At 42.6% G+C, this 13027-nt stretch overlaps 1 protein-coding gene across 1 annotated transcript in view; it reads left to right on the top strand.

Annotated features, from left to right (window-relative positions):
- Nucleotides 1–13027, top strand: part of LOC105558422 (tumor necrosis factor alpha-induced protein 8-like protein) — a 39468-nt gene that overhangs the window by 17861 nt on the left and 8580 nt on the right. The gene's annotated exons all lie outside the window — the stretch shown is intronic.

Below are 13027 nucleotides of genomic sequence, written 5' to 3'. Positions count from 1 at the left end.
TATATCTTTAACTTAAATCTCAGTTAAACGTATTTATTTGTACACTTGACTTTCTCAACGTTTCGATGCCTTTTCCTTTCCAACGAACTCTAGAAACACTTATTGTTAGTGATGTTCCGTCTTGAATTAAATCGTTCTTGAAATAAAGATCAGCTCCTTTTGATTTACCATACGGATTTACTAACACAACTGTAAGTTTCTCTTTCGTTACATTAAATATCTCCCTCTCTCTCTCTCTCTCCCCCCCCCCCTCCCTCTCTCTCTCTACTCTTTCTGCGTGCAACACTATGCTTATTAATACTGAGTTTAATCATGACTCTGATAAAACCATTTTCATGACATCTACATTTATACTTAGTGCTTTAATCTATGTAACTTATTTATTTGTCAACTCGTCAATCATACTTTACTTCTCAATCGTTATACTTCCGAATGTAATTTGTGTAACTTATCTATTTGTTAACTCATTTATGCATCAACTCATTATTGAAACTACCTGTAGTATCTTTGTTAGATCACTTGAAAAGGACCGAAAACAATGGTCTAAACGTCGTGAGTTTAAACATTACAATTTGCCAGACATGGTCAAGCAATCTTCTGAAGTTTTCTTAATTAATAATTTCACGCAAATTATACAAGTCGTTTCATAATTTGCAAGCGGTTCGTCCGCGAGCGATCCTGAACAGGCGCGATTAACTTGTAATTTTGCGAGCGTCTTTACGGGGTTTTTCTTTATTCATCGATTCCGCTGTTGCGTTTAAACTAGTCTTCCCGTTGGTACGCGTCAGTCAAGGAAATCATGCGGTTGACATTGACATTAGAACGTAAGAGAAACGCGCCGAACGGTGCGATTTAATTGAATTGATCTCGGCAGAGGTGCAAATAATTCGTTCCTTCGGAAACCGACAGGCTTGACGGAAATATTTATATTAATTTGTCAGAATAATCCCGCACCGTAATTGCCATGCGCTAGAATATTTTATTGCCGTTGATTTGCGCTGTTTCACTCAAGGAGTTAATTAATCCCGCGCGTTAATTCATTAATTTCCGTGTTTATTACCGAATCGAATTCGCTATGCTCGTAAAGCTTCTCGTTCCAACTGTTCCAGCTGTTAACGTTTGACGCAACAGTTTGCATTTCAAACTGCGGAATAATTGCATTCTGAAATCTCTACGGAATACTAAAAATAAAACACGAGTAATCGCGTATTTACGAGGTCGTGATGCGAATATACGTACCTGTCGTGGCGGTCGACGTAATTTCCGCGATTGCGATGCCACGTTAATTTCGTTTTTATCATCGCAACCCACCGCGACAGGGCAACGTTATACACATCTCTGCTTTGTACTCTTTTTTTTTTATTCAAGCACGCGTGGAATTCGTATCATCGGTAGCCTTGGCCGGTCCACCTTCGTAACGGGAGAAAGAGAGAGAAAGAGAGGTTGATAGAAATATACACGATATCCTAAGGAGTGGCGTATACTAATAACGTCCTATACCTCGTATAACGCGCATTAGCAGATGAAAATATAATCAAGAGGCTGATCAGCGAGTTTTTAATATTAAACGCTAGCTGCTTTGGCCCGATCGTGTACGCATTTATCGCATTTCAATCAACTACACGGATATGTGCGTCCGAATTAACATCCCGGGATGCGCGGGAATCGTCTCGCGGGGATTTAATAAAACTTTCTAAGTTGGAAAATTAATTAAGCGCGACCGCCTTTGAAAATCGTAGGACGCTTGCGTAATGCATGTTAGAAGTAAAGGGATTCGAACGACGAGACACGCGCGACCAGAGAACTCGTATGAAATTTTTAGCAAAATTAATTCGAAACTGCCTCGAGAACAGTTTTGTTTTTTTTCCCTCGTTCCACTCCGCTTTCTTCCTCTGCATTTAATTTAGAGAGCCTGATTAAAAATACTCGTCGAGAGAAACGCAACTCGCGCATGCTTTGGCGGCTAAAAAGTTGCAGACTCTTGTCATTCGATACATATGTCGCGTACGCTCGATGCGCGAATAAACTCGCACGCGCTTTGGCGACACGCGCGTGTCCTTTGTAGGCGTAATTTCCTGCCGAGGTCGTCCGCAATTCTTGTGCGGTCGAAAGAGGAGGCCTCACCACAGCTCGCAGCAAGAAGTAACGTATCGCATCTGTCTTTTTCGGGCGTAACGATCGGCCGCGGCGCGACGCCACGCCATATCTCTCTCTCTCCCTCTCTCTCTCCCCTATTATTTTTTATTTTATTTAATTTCATATGTGCCTTGTTAATTTTCTGTTATTTTCTGTAATACTGTGTACGCTTCAGGAGACTTGTCCCAACATATTAAATAAATGATGAGTCTAACGATAATTTTCTCTCCCTCTCTCTCTGCCTCTCTCTCTCTCTCTCTCCCCCACCCCCTTCTCGCGCTCTTGCACGGGCAACCACGTGGCGCGCACCTCCGATGCGTACTCGCGAACAAAACGATTTATATATAGCGATCCCCCGAGAGCGAAGTTTCTTAAGGCGAAGGAACGTGAGCATGTATACCTGAACAGTATTGTCTATATTGGCTGCGCACTTGACCGACGCAACGGTAAATTAACGAGGCGATCGAAGTTAGCACGTTTGGACACGGCACTTTAGCGAAGCCTTTGTCTCGTTTGGCGACGAGACCGGGAATCGGACGATTTTTGGAGGAACGAAAACGGAAGGAGATCTTTACTCCGATACAACGTACGAGTATAACTTTTGATCCTTAAAATCAGACACCCCCCCCCCCCTTATCGCGATAATTATCGTTTGATTTTGTATTTTAAGAATCTTTTCAACGCGCGCTCCGTTTGTAATGCCTCAACTAATTGCTATTTTTCACATCCTGTTTCCTCTCCAAAACCCACGCGTCGGTACGCATCGCGTACTAGTCGTTTCGCGCCCGCAGAAATTATACCGTGTAGAATAGTAAAAAGGATTATATTATATTATACGTGTAATCAATTTGCGGGTGTAATTTAAGAAGGCAGTTCGCAGGGCTCGTGAAACTTTATCAGCGTTCAACCTAATGTTCAAGGAAGACTTGTTCCGATCAGTAGCCAGAACGATCACGATAACTCCGAAATCACTCTTGACATTAATCGGACCTACTTCCGCGAAATTAGGTGGCATCATTGTAACCATTTTTGAAGTTTCAGCGAGTCGCAACGATCCTTGATCGCACGTAGGGGTCTCGACATACCAACGAGCTCTTTCGCGGTATAATTCGTCTTCCAACTTGCTCGTGGGACTCGCCTGGTCACGACCACGTGTTTGGGCGCGCAACAGCTAACCCGGCGCGCGCGAGCGCCTGTACATTATAGTGGATTCAGTTGCTCGACCAGTGCGCACTGACAATGGATCTGCTCTTTATAGCTGAACTGGCTGCACAAGTTCAGAGTTTATCTTTTTCCCTTCGCATTGGAAGGAGGAAAGGTAAACTCTGAACTAGTGCAGCCAGTTCAGCTAGAAAGAACAGACCCAACCCTAGTAGCACAGTGCAGTGACCAAACATTGGTTAAACGTTGACCCAATACGTAGTTGTATCGGGCCAATGTGCCCGTCTAGCCGAAAAAATTATCGGATAATGCATAGATTATTTTACTGGCTAAGAGAAGTATTTAAGACAATCCTTAAATATAAAAATCGACTGCAAACAAGTTTCAGCGCGCACTAGTGCGAGCAACCGAATTCGCTGCGCACTGAGTGCGCGCTAAGTCTCGTTCGTAGTCAATTCTTACATTTAAGATCTTCATCTTATTATCTTAAATGTCACCTTAAATGTTGAAAAACCGAAAAAATTAACGTACGGCTGCCGCATAGATCATTTTATTGGTTAAGAAAAGTATTTCGAGAGGTATTTAAGACGATCCTTAAGTGTAAGAATCGACTGCAAACAAGTTTCAGCGCGCACTAGTGCGAGCACAACCGAATTCGGTATTAGTCGCCGGGGGCAGGTGGTAGTTATCCCGCGCGAGGAAGATGCTCAATTATAACGAGGAGGGGTAACGCGTGCTGCCGGTCGCACAGCTGTCGGACGGTGCCGCGACAGCTGCGTCTTGGGGACGCGAAAAAGAAAGCGAGCCCGGGGCGAGCGGTCGAATGGGGTTCGGCGCTCCTGTGCTCGTCCCCGTCCAGGGGGAGTATTGCGCCGTAAACATTATTAACGAGCGCGCGGCCGTTTCTCCGCGATCGATTTTTCCCGTGGAAAAGTTTCTAGCGCGAGGAAGCGGAGAGAAGGAACTTGCTTTCGCGCGCCGCGCCGGCCGGACAAACTTCGCTAATTAACCTGACGTTCGATCCGTTTTGCCGGGACATTGGGTAATAATAACGCGCGCCCGGGATTCATTCAAGTCGTTCCAAGGATCGCACGGGAGAGAGAGGGAGAGCTCGGAGAGCTCGGGAACTTGTGGAAATCGCGAAAACCTCCCTAAGTAGCGCAGTGCATGGACATTGGTTAACCATTCGCTTAATGCAACCAAATATTGGGCCAATGTATAACCCATGATGCAAGAGTACCAGGTGTAACATTCCTGTGGATGCACACTCGTGACCAATTAGAAATTTGTTCCAATCTTCAAGCTGCAAATCATTGCGGTTGAATGCAGGAAGAACCAATCAACAATTTGCCCCAAAAATTGCTTACATACATGCGCAATGTTTTACCTTGTATTTTTACATTATGGTATAACCAATGTTTGGTCAATGTTTGGTCAATGCACTGTGCTACTAGGGTTCCTTCCTAGTAGTTCGTTGATCGGTGGTAATTTGATCTCGGAATAGCAATTGAAAGAGAGAGAGAAAAGACAGATTATTGCCCGATACGCAATCAGTGTCCTACATTTCTCTTTCCTTCGTGTCTCCCGGTGTTTCCTCTCCTTTCGAAACATCCTTCTTGCGAACCGCGAGCATAAGTGTTAATTTTTCGTAATTATTATACGTTTTTCTTAAGGCCTGTTTCCACGATGCTGCGACTTGGTCCAAGTTCTAGAGTTCCGATAAATGTGTAGCCAATCAACTTGCGGCTATTCTATAAAAGCGCATTTCTCGGAACTAGAACTTGGGCCAAATTCTTGCATCGTGGACCTAGGCCTTTATCGTATTTTCCGTTGTAAAATCTTATTAATATATGTTAATCTGCTATTATTTCTCCCATTTTTCCTAATTTTAGCTTTCCAAGGTTAGATATATATAACGGCTTGATAAACTCGGCCATGAATTACTGAAATGTACATTTTACGGTGACTTTATTACGCGCGGAGCTCTCGTAAGAACTCTGCCAGTAAACAACCCTAGGAGTATTATGAAGCATATTTTATACGCTTAATAAAAGAATACTTGCGAGAGAGACCAGAATAAATATGGTAACGCGCGATACTTTTTATATAAATAATATATCTATTCAGTCTCATTTCTGCGCCCATACAGTAATCACGCGTTTCTAGAGAGATATACAATGTCCCTGTAGCGACATTCCTAATTGGGCCTAATAGCATTTGACCACACGTCATTCGCCGACTACAATCTGTTGATTGCACTCGAAAAGGGCCAAAACCCATGGTCGAAACGTGAATAAAGGACGTTTCCTGTTGCCAGTCGTGTCGGATTACTCAACCTACTTGTTAACTATTACAATTACTGACGATTCAATATTCCCAAATTTTGCTTAAATAATATCCGTTGCGATATCTCTGCGATTTTTGCGAGACAGGTAATTTCTAACTTTAAACAGGTTTAAAGCGACCATCGGCTTCATCGTCGAGAAGCCGGTGCCGCCGAGGTTACCACCCCCCCCCCCCCTCCTCGTGTCGCCTCGTCACCCCGATTGACCCCGCCGCCGAGAGTGTATCGACATATCCGTTTCACTCTCGCGGAAAAGCCGATCGTCGGCACCGGCGACGTTTCCCGTTAAACGGCCGAGCTAAATTTACGGATATCGGAAAATGTTGACTGTTAGTCGCTTCGTCGTCCTTCGAAGCCGCCGGTTACGATAATGGGAGGCAGATAGTATGCCAGGCGACTAATTTTAGAAATGACGGGTCCCCGCAGACCCGTCCGCGGGACTTACTGTTGGGCGCCGCCGCACGCGTTACTTTCGCCGCGTCGCGAAGGAAAAAAAAACGCACGCGCACGTGCGTTGGTACGCGCGTGTTTTCGCCACACGTGTCAGCGAGACGGGGGCGAAATAATTTGCGGACGAGTGTCTCCCCGTCCCTCTCTTTCTCTTTGTCTCTCCACGAGATCCGCGCCTAACGAGCCCTCGGTTTGTCGTCGCTGCCCGATGACGTCGACGCAAAACGTTTAACCCGGCGTGCGTTGACGTAAACATTTAAACCCTGCCCTTCCCGAGGAGGAAGAGTGAAATGATATATCGTGGTATCGATATATACGTATAACACATCGACGATATTCGAAACGCGGGCGCGCGTGCACGGAGAGCCGATAATTACGTTTGCCCCTGGCCAGCGGTTTATTTACGGCGGCATTGTTTCGCGACAACTCCCGTCGAGTACCGACATCGCGCAGGCACTCCGAAGCCACCGTGTAATTTAGGATGGAAGAGCGCGATTCTCGCGGTGCGCCGTGGATACGGGACAATATATCCGCTGCAGTCTGTCAGCGTAAACTCGGGAATAGACACGGAAATCATTTCCACACGAAGAGAATTTTTTCTTATTTATTTTGTAAAGCGTGGGACAGCGTGACATTTCAAAGAATGTTATGAGATTTTTTTGTAATTTTGCCGTACATTTTACTAGTAATTATATGTATTTAGTATACATTTTACTATTACAATAAAATTTCAAAAACTCATCAAGGATTTTAAAATGCCACCAAACTCTTTACTCTGAAAATCATAATCGTGAGACAACATGACATTTCGAAGAATTTTACGAGTTTTTAAATTTTGTCATATATTTCACTAGTAATATTTAGTCTATGTTTTATTATGTTTTACTATGTTTTACTACTAAAATTTCAAAAAAATTCGGTAATTATTGTATAATACTATAGGGGAGTCAGCTCCGATGACCTTGACCTTGACATATGTTGTCAATTACCCTTCTGAGTGACTTTCAGATATTAGCTGGCGCTCGTTGTTTATTAAAAAGTTAACAAAAATGTTTAACGAATGGAATATGATTTTTAATGTTTATCTCACCAAATATTAAAAATTTTGAAAATTGTTTTAAACAAAAGTTGTAGATGTCTTTGAAATATGCATTTTATGTCCTATTCATTTTTACTGTGCGAGTGATGGTTTTTGAGAAAAATGATGAGAAAAACATTTTTCAAAATTTTTAATATTTGGCGAGATAAATATTAAAAACCATAATCGTTAAACATTTGTGTTAATAACTTTTTAATAAACAACGAGCGCCAGCTAAAATCTTCTGAGGGTCACTCAGGAGGGTGGGACAATATATGTCAAGGTCAAGGCCATCGGAGCTGACTCCCCTATAGTACATAATTACCTTTAACTCAATTACATTGTTTCAATAACTAGTAGCTAATTTAATAGTTACATTAAAAGTTACTATACAGGGAGTCCCAATTTGAGGTCCATTCGAACCAAACAACTTTGTCTGAAACGTTTTTTCTGCGATCAGAAGTAAAAAAGTTATTCGGGGTGGGACATTAAATTGGGACACCCTGTATATATGTATTTTTTCAAGTTCTACAGATTGCATTAGGCTTTGCATTTGCGCATAAATGCCTTTATCGACGCTTTAAAATTCAAACGCAGATTTGATATTTTTATTGCAAAAAACTGCAAAGTAACGATTCGTTACTTTTTGAGTAACTGTAACTGTAACGTGTTGCTTTTCAGAATTGGTAACTTGTAAGTTACCAACTTGTTACATTTTTAGCGAAAAAACTGTAACTGTAACTAGATACTTTTATAAAGTAACTTTTCCAACCCTGGTAATTAGTATAATATAGTAAAATTTCACAAAACTCATAAAATTCTTCAAAATGCCATGTTGTTCCACGCTTACATGACTTTCAGGGTAAATTTTAAAAAAAAGTTCTCGCCATGCACGGGCTGTAGCAATACCTCTCTTTAGGAGAGATGGAGCAAATCCGCAAACGATAAAGGGGTAAAGAGAGAATTTGTCGAACGCTTGCAAATACGCGCATCGGTGTTATTTTAATTTTTAATCAACTGTCATTACAATGATCGTTATTTGTGATGTTTGTGATTGAAACAGCTCAGTTTTGCGTAAAATCAATTTCTGAGAGTTTTAACGCGTGTTTACTGAAAATTACGAATAGCGCCATTAATTCCGTAATTAATTTGGCGATAATGTAAATGAATGTAATTATAACGTAGAAACGAATTTGCTCTCCCGCGAGGGCAAGTATCGATTTCAAATAAACCGGAGACGCTCGCGGATTTCTTCGCGGGATTCCGAAAACACTCGCGCATTCCGGGATTCGCGGTATCCGACATTCGCGAATATCGGGATACCGCGAATACAAGGGACCCGAGTCACGGCCAATTGGCTTCCGCGAAGCGGCCGGGATCTTCCTGGAACGCTGCGCTTCGCGAAAAACTCGCACGACACACACCGAATCAGGCTGGTCGCAGCACAGGAAAGGTAAATCGAATCAATCACGGGAGATACACGTGGTTTTTTTATAGCCGCCGATCGAATATTCCGAAGACAGGCCACCTAATAGTCTCAAGACCGACTAACACATATGCGGGGAGGAAATAGCAATATACACGGGAGGTTCCAGTCTATTCGAGTTAAATATTCAACACTGCGAAACAACCAGATCTGTTTTTTCTCTTCTACGATCGCCGTCGACGTTTAGAGATGGAGGGAAGAGGGTGGACATCTCGGTGGACACGTTTCCCGGGCACTCACGAATCCACAGAAAATCTTGGCTCCGCGAATTACCGCCAACATGTTTCCATGAGCGAGCATGTTTTCGTGACTGCAAGTATTATCGTTCTTGCATTCTTTCTTTGCTCCGATACTTGTGAAAAATAGAAATAAATCGTATAATGAAGGAATTCGTAAAAAATTAAGAGAAATTCGATCATTGAAAAATGCACCGTGCCTCGTGAAACGTAATTTTCGATGAAATTGAATTATCTCCCTTTGAAAAGTCTCTGAAATGTTGCACGCGTTCTCTTTTATCGACAATTTTGCGCAAACATACGCGCGTATTTGCCGATCGCAAATCATCCCCGCGGTTCAATGAAAAAAAACAATTAGTCCTGCATTTCGTTGGACGGTCGATAATGCGTGCGTAACCTCGCACATGACACGTTTTGCGTTGCGCGACTTCGCGTTTCCCGTCGAGAAATTGCGCGGCCGGGCGCAACAATCAACCGTCGGCGCTGATCGGCGCTTGTTTGAAGTTCGAACGAGCACGCGACAACAAACAGGTGCACGAAAGCGCCCGACGTGGGCGCCTAAACAAAGGACCCGACACGATCGCTGAAAGGCCGAGGGAAAGAGAGAGAGGAGGGTTGGAGGAGGGAGGGAAGGAGAGAAAGGAGGAGAGAGATTATTGTTAGAATAATTATTTAATTAATATTTTGGAACAAGTCTCCTGAGGTATAGACTGTATTACAGAAAATAACAGAAAATTAACAATGCACATGTGAAATGTTGAAGAGAAAAATACAGTAAACAAAATAATAAATATTAGTAGAGAGAGAGGGGGAGGGAGGGGGAGGAGAGAGAGAGAGAGTTGGGGGGGGGGGCGATCGATCATTCATAACGCGCTCTCCACGCATTATCCCCGTGGCTTTTGTGATTCGAACGAGCGGATTCTGTGATTCTCAAAAGCGGACACCTGTAAAGCCTATCGCATAATGCCAGGCAACAGGCAATAGGAATAGGAAATAGAATTTTTGACGCGTTGCCTTCGTCTGAAATTGTCTTCCAACCAATCCAACGCGTCAGAACTTCTATTCCCTGTTCCTATTGCCTGTTGCCTGGCATTGTGTTTGGGTCTTAATGCCCGTATCAGGCTAGCGATTCGCGATTGCGATTGCGACTACATCTGCGATTGTGATTGGGCAGCCGTTAAAGTTTGAAATAGCCAATCGTAATCGTAATCGCGGTCGCGAGTCGCTAGTGTGATACGAGCATAATGAGGCGGATTAACGTGACGGAATAAAACGGAGGTAAGAGTAGAATCGAAAATGTATCTTTTTCGGTTCGATTTATCCGAGCGCGTTTCCGTGACTGCGAGTATCGTTCTTGCGTTCTTCCCTTGCTTCGATGATTATTAAAAATGACTTGTATAATAAAGGAAGGTGCACTTGCGGTCGTCTGCAAAAATACGCGCGACGGATGAGCTCCGCCGAAATTCCGACGAGAACGCAACATAGAGCGGAAATGTATTCTTATTTCGTACTCGAGATTTAAATATAGCGCGTTTCGCAGAAGAGTATCCGTGCCGTATTGTTATAAATAATATTTTAGACTTCAGAGATTTTTTTTTTAAATTTATAATTCGCACCTAATAGCTTCGCTCTTTATCACCGGTGCTATTAATTTTTTAAGCCTCTCCGCTTTTCAATTTCCTTTCCCAATACACGTAAAAGATTTTCCCGCGCGCGGAACGTCGCACGTGGCGTTTGCCGCATCAATTTGATATTATTGAGGAGAGCAACGCAATCTATAAACGTACGGGAGGCAGGTTTGACGCGAATCGCACGGGTTTTAATCAACTGTCCGCTGTCAGTTCAGCCGTGCAAAGGTGAATGAGAGTCTCTGGCTCGCCTTGACGCTCCTTACAAATCGATCCAACTCTAGCAAAGGCAGTGCCTTATATCGCGCGCCCGTGTGTATGTATGTACGTGTACGCGTGTATGCGTGCGTGTGTAGACGCGAATGATAGCATGCGACACGGATGCCGTCGGCTCGCATTACATTTCATTTCCAGCATTAGGATCGTTCGCACTCGTTAAGACGAATTGTACGCACGAGGGGGGCGGGGGAGGGGGGGAGAGCCTCTCGATCGGACGCCACGACGCGAATTCGCGTTCCCGAGGGCGAAAAAATGCACGAGCTGGGTGTAAAAAGTTTCACGCACGGTGACTTTCTGTAAAAGTGAATTTAATGCGGACGTAAGGAGCCTAACCTGCAATGTGCTCTCTGCGTCCAGAAACATTCTGTTTTATATAAAGAAATCGAAACGCTGAAAAACTTCGTCGACAATGTACGTGTATGTACAGTGTATAATGTACAATTTATCCGCTTACGTAAATTTTTTGAACGTATTTATTGACTGCAAAGTAGAACGTTTCTGGACGCAACGAGCACGTTGTAGATTAGGCTTTAGAGACGTAGAAGACACGGCCAGGCATCGTGTATCCCCGAAGTTATCCTTTGAAAGAGCATCTGTGTCAAGGCTGATAGCATTGTAAAAGGCTGTAGGTAGCATTTATGAGATATTTACGAGGCACGAGGTAAACATAAAAGACTATCTCCGTGATCTTTTTGAGCAGACGGGAAAGTTATAGGTATCCAATTTAGGGAAAAATTTTCATTTTTTGGCACAACTCCATTTATCTCGCCTACCTTGCGCGAAATCGTGGCCTCGCCTCGCGGCGCGTGTTTCTCTTAGGCTAATATTACATTTGTCGTACGATAAATTTTTCAAGCGTGTTGATTGGCTGCTGAATAGAAAATTTCTAGATGCTCGAGAATTTTGCTATCCTGCAGCCAATCAATACACTTGAAAGATTGATCGCACGACAAATGTGATATTAGCCTTAAGCTTATTCTACAATGGGCGCAAAATGCAGGACGCTAAGCCGCAACGCAACACCGAAAAAATTGTATTCTTGAAATGTATACTTTACAAATCCTATGATATGTAGTTTTTCAAAAACGACCTATACTGGTCAATGTTTTTATTTAAAAAACAAACGACGTTTCGGTCCCGGATTTGGACCCTTTTCAAGTAATCTGCAAACGTACATAACTTAACACTAAATATTTCTTTTAAAAATATAGCCCAAATAATTACAAATCCTCTTAATAGATTTACTTAATGAGGAAAAATATTTCCTTCCCAACATCATGTTTATTTGGAAGAATCCCTCACCTGTGATGGTGTGCGCCATCTAAACACGAAACGCAGCCTACATAACCACACGGACACACATCTACAATACATCATCCACACATACACGCGAAAGTTTCATACAAACTATATTCTTATTTAAAACCTCTAATCCCAATTTGGAGGGTTTTACAGTAATTTTACATGTAATCCAATCCCAGGAAACTCACTTTCATGTGAATACAAGTTGTAAAACTTTTATACGAAGCATAAGGCCTGTCGCACACAAAATTGCATAACTACATATGCATAGCATAAACATCGTTTAAACCAATGAGCATCGAGCATTGAGTCGCCACATTGATTTACGTAACATGCTCATTGGTCTAGACAATCTTATGCCATGCATATGCATCTATGCAATTTTGTGTGCAACAGCCCTAAGTTATGACGAAGTGTCAGTTTGTCTACAAGGATATAACTAATCAATATATGAATTTTGAAATTTTTACTCATTTTTTGTATAAAATTGGAGATTCCTTGGATCATTAATGCATATACTGTAATTGTACGCAAGCATTTTTAATTTCATGAATTTAATACGACGAAAGGTTATAACTACAAAAAATGTAATTCTGTCGGTAATACAGACGGCTGAAGGATCCTCTTAATTTTTATATGTATATCAGACTTTGTAACTGACTTGACTATAGAAGCAAGAGTCAACAATCATTATATTGTATATTATATAGGGTGAGTCTTTCCATATCCGACAAAATTTTTGAGAAGGTAGAACGGATCGAGATGAACGGAAAAGTCCTGTACCATTTTGCAATTTTCGTAATAGTTAACGAGTAATTAATTATTAAAAATCGTTGTCTTAGGCCGGCCTACCGCCCAATTCGAGCGCGTGGCGAGATGTACACATAGCAATATCGATCGCCGGGCGGTCACATCTTGCCACGCGCT

The sequence above is a fragment of the Vollenhovia emeryi genome, unplaced genomic scaffold, assembly GCF_000949405.1.
Source record: "Vollenhovia emeryi isolate VEMERY1.0 unplaced genomic scaffold, V.emery_V1.0 DF939345.1, whole genome shotgun sequence".
Classification (NCBI taxonomy): Eukaryota; Metazoa; Arthropoda; class Insecta; order Hymenoptera; family Formicidae; genus Vollenhovia; species Vollenhovia emeryi.
This window is presented reverse-complemented; position numbering and strand designations above follow the sequence as displayed.